We start from the raw sequence: 6618 nt of genomic DNA on the forward strand, positions 1-6618 counted from the left end.
AAAATATTATGACCAGCAAGTTGTTATGCAAATCGAAGCAAGTGCAGGTGAACTACAGCGCGTGCGCGGGCCAGGACACTGTATAAAAAACACCAGATACTGAGCTCCGTTAATCAGTGTTACTCTTGTTCTTCGGATGGGAAAGGCAACGGACTTAAGCAAGTTTGACAAAAGCCAAATTGTAATAGCCAGATGACTGGGTCAGAGCATAACTGAAAATGCACAGCTGGTGGGATGCTCACGGTCAACCGTGGTTAGTACCTACCAAAAGTGGTCCGAGAAGGGGGAACCCACAAACTGCCAGCGAGGTATTGGACAACCACCATGGCTCATCGATGCTCGAGGTGAGCGAAAGCTCTCCCGGATGGTATGTGGCAACAGAAGGGTGACTGTAGTGCAACTCACCGGTAATTGGAGTGCTGGTGACAGGAGTAATGTGTCACAACACACAGTACATCGAACCCTGCCACCTACCTAAAAACGGGGCTGTGTGCCGCAGGCCGCTCTGGGTGCCCATGCTAACCACAGTTAACCAGCGACAGCACCTACAATGGGCACATGAGCATAGAAACTAGACCTTATTGGAAGGTCATCTGGTCCGATTAATCACATTTCCTGTTGCACCATGTGGATGGGCAGGTATGTGTGCGTCGTTTACCTGGGGGAAGTGATGATGCCTGGATGCACCGTGGGACGAAAGCAAGCCGGTGGTGGCGGTGTCATGTTTTGGACGATGTTCTGCTGGGATACCCTGGATCCAGTCATCCAAGTGCCAGGCACTCTGACGTCTACCACCTACCTAAACAACATTGCTGACCAGGTACACCCTTTCATGGCAACGGTCTTCCCCTCTGGTGGTGCAGTCTTTCAGCAGGATAATGCGCCATCCAACACAGCCCGAATTGTTCAAGACTGGTTCGTGGAACATGAGGAAGACTCCCAGGTATTGCCCTGGCTCCAAATTCCCCAGACATCAATCCCATTGAGCATCTTTGGTTTGTGTTGGAACAGCAACTACAATCTGCAGTGTCTCAACCATGGACCTTAAGGGAGTTAAAAGGATCTGCTGGTTACGTGTTGGTACCAGATACCACGACACATTTAGAAATGTTGTACTGTCCATGCCTCACCGTGTACGAGCTATTTTGGCTGCACAGGGAGGACCAACATCGTATTAGGTAGGTGGTGATAATGTTTTGGCTCATTGGTGTATATTATTATAAGCTCTTACTACAAGTAGCCTTCCTTACTGGCATTGCTGATATCATTATAACTTCTGAAATATATAAAGTAAAATGAAAAATAAAGTGTGTATGTGTGTGTGTGTGTGTGAGTTTTAACAAATAACAGCTTCATACTGGCTGATATTATTTGATTAAAAACAATACTTCAGGTTGACTCATGAATAAACAGTCATTTCTAAAGAGTAATGTGGGGACACTTGTCCCTCCATACTCTGTATGGAGGGACAAGTGTCCCCACACAGTCATGACAGAAAAAACGTCTGTCGCATTATTTTTCCTCACTAAAATAAACGAGTACAATTTGCATGCAATGTAACTTAAAGAAGAAATTATTTTTAAAGGAGGGAAATATGTATGTTGTTCAGGAGCGTGTTTCTTCTTTGCTCCACATGGCAAATACTAAGGGCCCTTGCTATTCACTTCAAAACGGGATGGCATCACCAAAAATCAAGCATACTTCAGATAGGCCAACCAGTTCTACAAACAGCAAAAGGATTTCAAAATTGAGAATACCCCAGGATTAAAGGTAAGCCTCCTGACAAAATAGTTCAACAATAAACTGAACAATTAAGCCCCCAACTGGTTTCCACCTTCAATTATGCCTTGCAGCTGTCTTTGGGATACATACCCACCAACTTTTAACTTTCAAGAAGCTGGAGATTGGGTAATGAAAATGTGAGGAAAGCAGGAGATTTTTCGGAAATAGCAGGAAGCTTTTGTAAAGCACCACAGTACTCTATAAATTAATTTCACTAACAAAATACATATTTTATAAAAAAATACAGCTACAGGATTGCTTAACAGTACCCTATGCTTTCAAACATTAACATACCTAAAATGTCTGTGGAATCTGTTGGGGTTTGTCTGTTAGTTATCAACTGATTGCTTCAAGGTACTGCTGCCTTCTTCAGAAATACTGTGTCAAAGTTTTATTCATAGCAGTTGCTCTGATGTGGAGAGAGAGAGAGATTTTTTTTAATTACTGAGGCTAAGAGTATGTCATACCCTTAGTCAAATAAAATAAAAAAATTAAAATTAAGTACACTAATGATAGCAAAAAAAAAATCTATTAATTATTTTTAAAAAAACTTTAAGAAAAGTTTTATGGCACTGTAAACTCACCCATGAATTTTACAAAGGGGATGGGGGTCTACACAAGCAAAATGTGTGGCTTTTTCTCCTTCAGAATTCATTAATTTGCATGTATAATAGTGCTTCTTTAATTCTGAAATTCAATTTCCGTCATAACTTGTAAGTTGAATATATAATTGATGATAATATTTACCTTTACTAACCCTGTGATAATATACTAAAACAAAACAGCACTGTAAATTAAATTATGCAAAGGATAAGAACAAATTCAGTATTCCATTAGTATTTTACATTATCTATGACTGCAGAGGCTAACATCTGGTGAGTATGGGCTTGGCAAACCCAGGGTCCTGAGCTGGATATCATCATTCTTCTTCTTCTTGCTTTCTTAGTAATTCCCTTCTATTTCTGACTCTCTCTCAGCATAACGTGGGAATTTTTTTTTTTTTTTTTTGTTTGGCTGGTGCAGCATAAGCTTCAGACTTACTTGTACCATATGACTAATAATAATAATTGGCATAATTATTATTAGCCATATGGTGCAAGGAAGCCCAAGGCTTATGCTGCACCAGCCAAAAAAAAAATAAAAATAAAATTTTGAGTTACCCTGAGAGAGAGTCAAAAGTAGAAGGGAATCACCAAGAAAGAGAAGAATGATGATATCCAGCTCAGGACCTTAGGTGTGCAAAGTCCATACTCACCAGATATGAGCCCCTTCATCATATAAAATTAAATAAACGTTGCTAAATAAAAGTTAAATAAATATAAATCTGAATGTTAAGAGGTGCAGTGAAAAAATAATTAATGTATATGAATTAATGGGCATCATGTACGAAATTAATAAACAATAAGTGAATGCAATACAATGCACGTGGGCTAATTCAATCTGAATTCGAATTAGTAATCTAATTCACACGAAGATGAAAACAAGCCAGAGGAGCAAAACAGATGAATTTCTGGTACAGAAATTTACCTGTTTTGCACCACATATCTCTTTAGTATTTCCATTATTGGTTTGCATTTATTTCATTAAATACACCAGAAAAATAACTGTTTCCAAACAAATGTAGCTGCAAGACTACTTAAAAAACTATATTTCTATAAAATTACATGTTTAGCTTCAATAATAATTCTTAAAAACAGGGAAAAAAAATAACATATAATTAGGTTTTTCACAATTTATTTGATCTTACACTGCTCAAAGCAACATTTCGCGATTGGTGATACTTTTTGATGAAAATATACTTCAAAACAATAAACGCGTGACTAAACGCAACCATATGGTCGTGAGACACCACATAGTGTTGCTAACAAACAGTTATTCCCAATTCGTCAATTAAAAAAGAAATATATATATACATCCCCAGGGTTGAAAATAAAAACGATGGGCTTATCGATTCACTTAATCCCGAATATTCTATGGGACTCATATTCAGAGAATTCGGCAGCCAAGGTAGCAAACGGAATAACTTTAGTAAAATAAATTTTCTGTTTATACTCCGGCACGACAACCAAGTCAGTAGAGTTTACAATAAATCGTCAATACAAATATTTATCGTATTTAGTAGTCACGGGCTACTAAATACGATAAGTACTAGTACTACTAAATTATTATATTAGGGTCGCCCAGAATTCATTACATAAACCCGTAATTATGTCTGTAAATGGCGTCTGTTTTCGGGTCGATTTGGATGTTTTGCTGGACGAAAAAATCTCAATTTCGGGAGGAGGGGAAACCTTGATATCTATACCTGAGGCGGACTAACTCAGCCATGGGATAATAAGAGCCCATTAAAGTTCCTCGCGGAATTCGAAATCGGGCTTTTCTACCCGGTCTGGGGAGTACGGGGACAATGCCATTTTGTTACCAGCGCAGACTAGTATACTAGTAGTAGAACCAGTAATAAGAAATCGTGCAAGAAAGCAAGCTTATATAGCACCAGCTAAAAAAAGTTCGTCCATCCGTATCATCGAAGAAATTCTCTAGTTTTCCCTTGAATACACTCAATCTGTCCACTTCCAAAACAGCAATCTGTTCGAACAATCAACGACACAGTGGCTAACGCCAAAATTCCGCACATCTGTTCTCCAATCATACTAGTTCAACTAGAATTTATGTCCACTCATATGTGTAGTTAGTCTTAACAAGTTGAACAATACTATTAACATTCAGCTTAATCAACCATTCCAGGGTTTTAACACCTAAATCAGATCTCCCCAATGTGCTGGGTCTCGATATGCGGCAAATTTGCAGAACCTGTCTAGGTAAGAGTACCTTTTGTCCACTAAACCAATTTGGTTTATCATCCCTGCACCCGTTCCAGATCTTCATCCGTCCTAAAGTGAGGACTCCAGACCTGAATACAGAACTCAAGATGCGGCCTACCACAGCCTTATATAAAGGGAAAATCACCTCCTTATCGCTGTTGGAAAATTTCTGTAAATTATTGACAAAACCCCATGAGCTGTCATATCAGCATGTCCGCACTGCTCAACGAATTTCATCTCTGACTGCAAAATTACCTCAGGTCTTTTTCATTCTCCGTTACCCCGCGTATAAAACCACACACAGTTGATAAGTTACTGCTATGTGCAGTACCTTGCATTTGTCAAAGTTGCATTTCAAACGCCATTTCTCAACCCATCAAATCAATTTCCCTAGCCCTCTTTACAGTAGCTTTCCCCGATGACTGTCGTTACCCACCCTGTCAACCTTTGCATTATCTGCAAACTTAGACATTAAGTCTGATGTACCTGCAATATCATTAATAAATATTAAAAACAACAATTACCTTTTTGATAACCACGCTGTGGTTATCAAAAAGGTAATTGTTGATAACCACGCTCATTGATAACCACGCTGTGCCTTAGCATTAGAATTAGCATTAGCATTAGCATTAGCATTAGTAGAGGCATATGATGCAAGAAAGCAAGCTTATGCAGCATCAGCCAGAAAAAAAAAAAAAAAACTTCCACTTCACCCCTCCGTTCGTTCGAAATACCTGTCCAGCTGAGCCTTAAATTTATTTAGGCTATCAACTTCCACAACAAGAGATGGAAGTCTGTTCCACCAACCAACTACCCGCTGGCTAAGACAAATTTCCGAACATCTATCCTACATCTTTCTTTCCTCAATTTGAATTTATGCCCTCTCAGGTGATTATTCTGAGCAAGAGGAAGAATCTCATCAGCATTGAGCATGCTCAAACCATCCAAGGCTTTATACACCTCAATCAGATCACCTCACCGGTGGCTAGCCTCCAGACACTGTAATTTGCAAAATTTAAGCCTTTCTTCGTAAGAGCAACCCTTTGTTCCATTCATTAACCTTGTTGCTCTTCTCTCAACTCGTTCCAGCAGCTCTACATCCTTCATAAAATGAGGCCTCCAGACCTGTATACAGTTCTCAAGGTGTGGCCTGACCATTGCCTTATACAAGGGAATAATCACCTCCTTATCCCTGCTAGAAACATTCCTGCATACCATTGATAAAACACGATGAGCTACTCTTGCAGCCCGACTGCACTGCTCAGAGAACTTGATATCTGCTTGCACAATTACCTCCAGGTCCTTTTCATTCTCTACCACTGTTAGTGTAGTACCACAGAGTTGATACCTTGCTCTGGAGTTGCTGTTTCCCATATGTATTACTTTACATTTGTCAATGTTAAACTTCATTTGCCACCTCTCAGCCCTTCTGCTCAACCTTTCCAGATACTGATGCAGCAGCATAGCTTCAGTGGTGTCCTTAAAAATCCTGCCAACTTTTGTATCGTCTGCAAACTTGGACATTCAGCTTGATATACCATCATCAATATTATTTATAAATACAGCAAACAATAATGGACACAACACTGAACCCTGAGGGACTCCACTAATAACATTAGTCCACGATGAGCAGTGTCCACTGATTACCACTCTCTGTCTTCTTCCCATCAGCCACCCCTTTATCCATAGCAGCAATTTGCCTCCAATGCCACACTGCTCCAATTTGTGCAGCAGTCTTCCATGTGGAACAGCATCAAAAGCCTTTCTAAGATACAAATATATAATATCAAAGTTATTCCCTACATCCTGTTCTTTTGTGACTGCATCATAGTATCCAATCAAATTGGTCAGGCAAGACTTTCCCTTAACAAAACCATGCTGTGTCTGAGCTATAACTGAAGTCTTGTCTAGATGATTCTACAGTGCTTCTTTAACAAGTGCCTCCATTAATTTTCGTGGAACAGAAGTTAAACTCACAGGTCTATAATTACTTGTGTCAGCCTTTGATCCTCCT

At 39.5% G+C, this 6618-nt stretch overlaps 1 protein-coding gene across 1 annotated transcript in view; it reads right to left on the reverse strand.

The window, feature by feature from the left end:
- Positions 1 to 3640, reverse strand: part of ppan (Brix domain-containing protein peter pan) — a 128103-nt gene extending 124463 nt beyond the window's left edge. Inside the window, exon 1 of the mRNA XM_090380267.1 lies at positions 3530 to 3640. The gene's annotated coding sequence lies outside the window, so the exon portion shown is untranslated. The remainder of the gene's footprint in view (positions 1 to 3529) is intronic.
- Between the last annotated feature and the right edge of the window lie 2978 nt (positions 3641 to 6618).

This window comes from Mastigoproctus giganteus, chromosome 8 (assembly GCF_048544385.1).
Source record: "Mastigoproctus giganteus isolate SK-2022 chromosome 8, ASM4854438v1, whole genome shotgun sequence".
NCBI lineage: Eukaryota > Metazoa > Arthropoda > Arachnida > Uropygi > Thelyphonidae > Mastigoproctus > Mastigoproctus giganteus.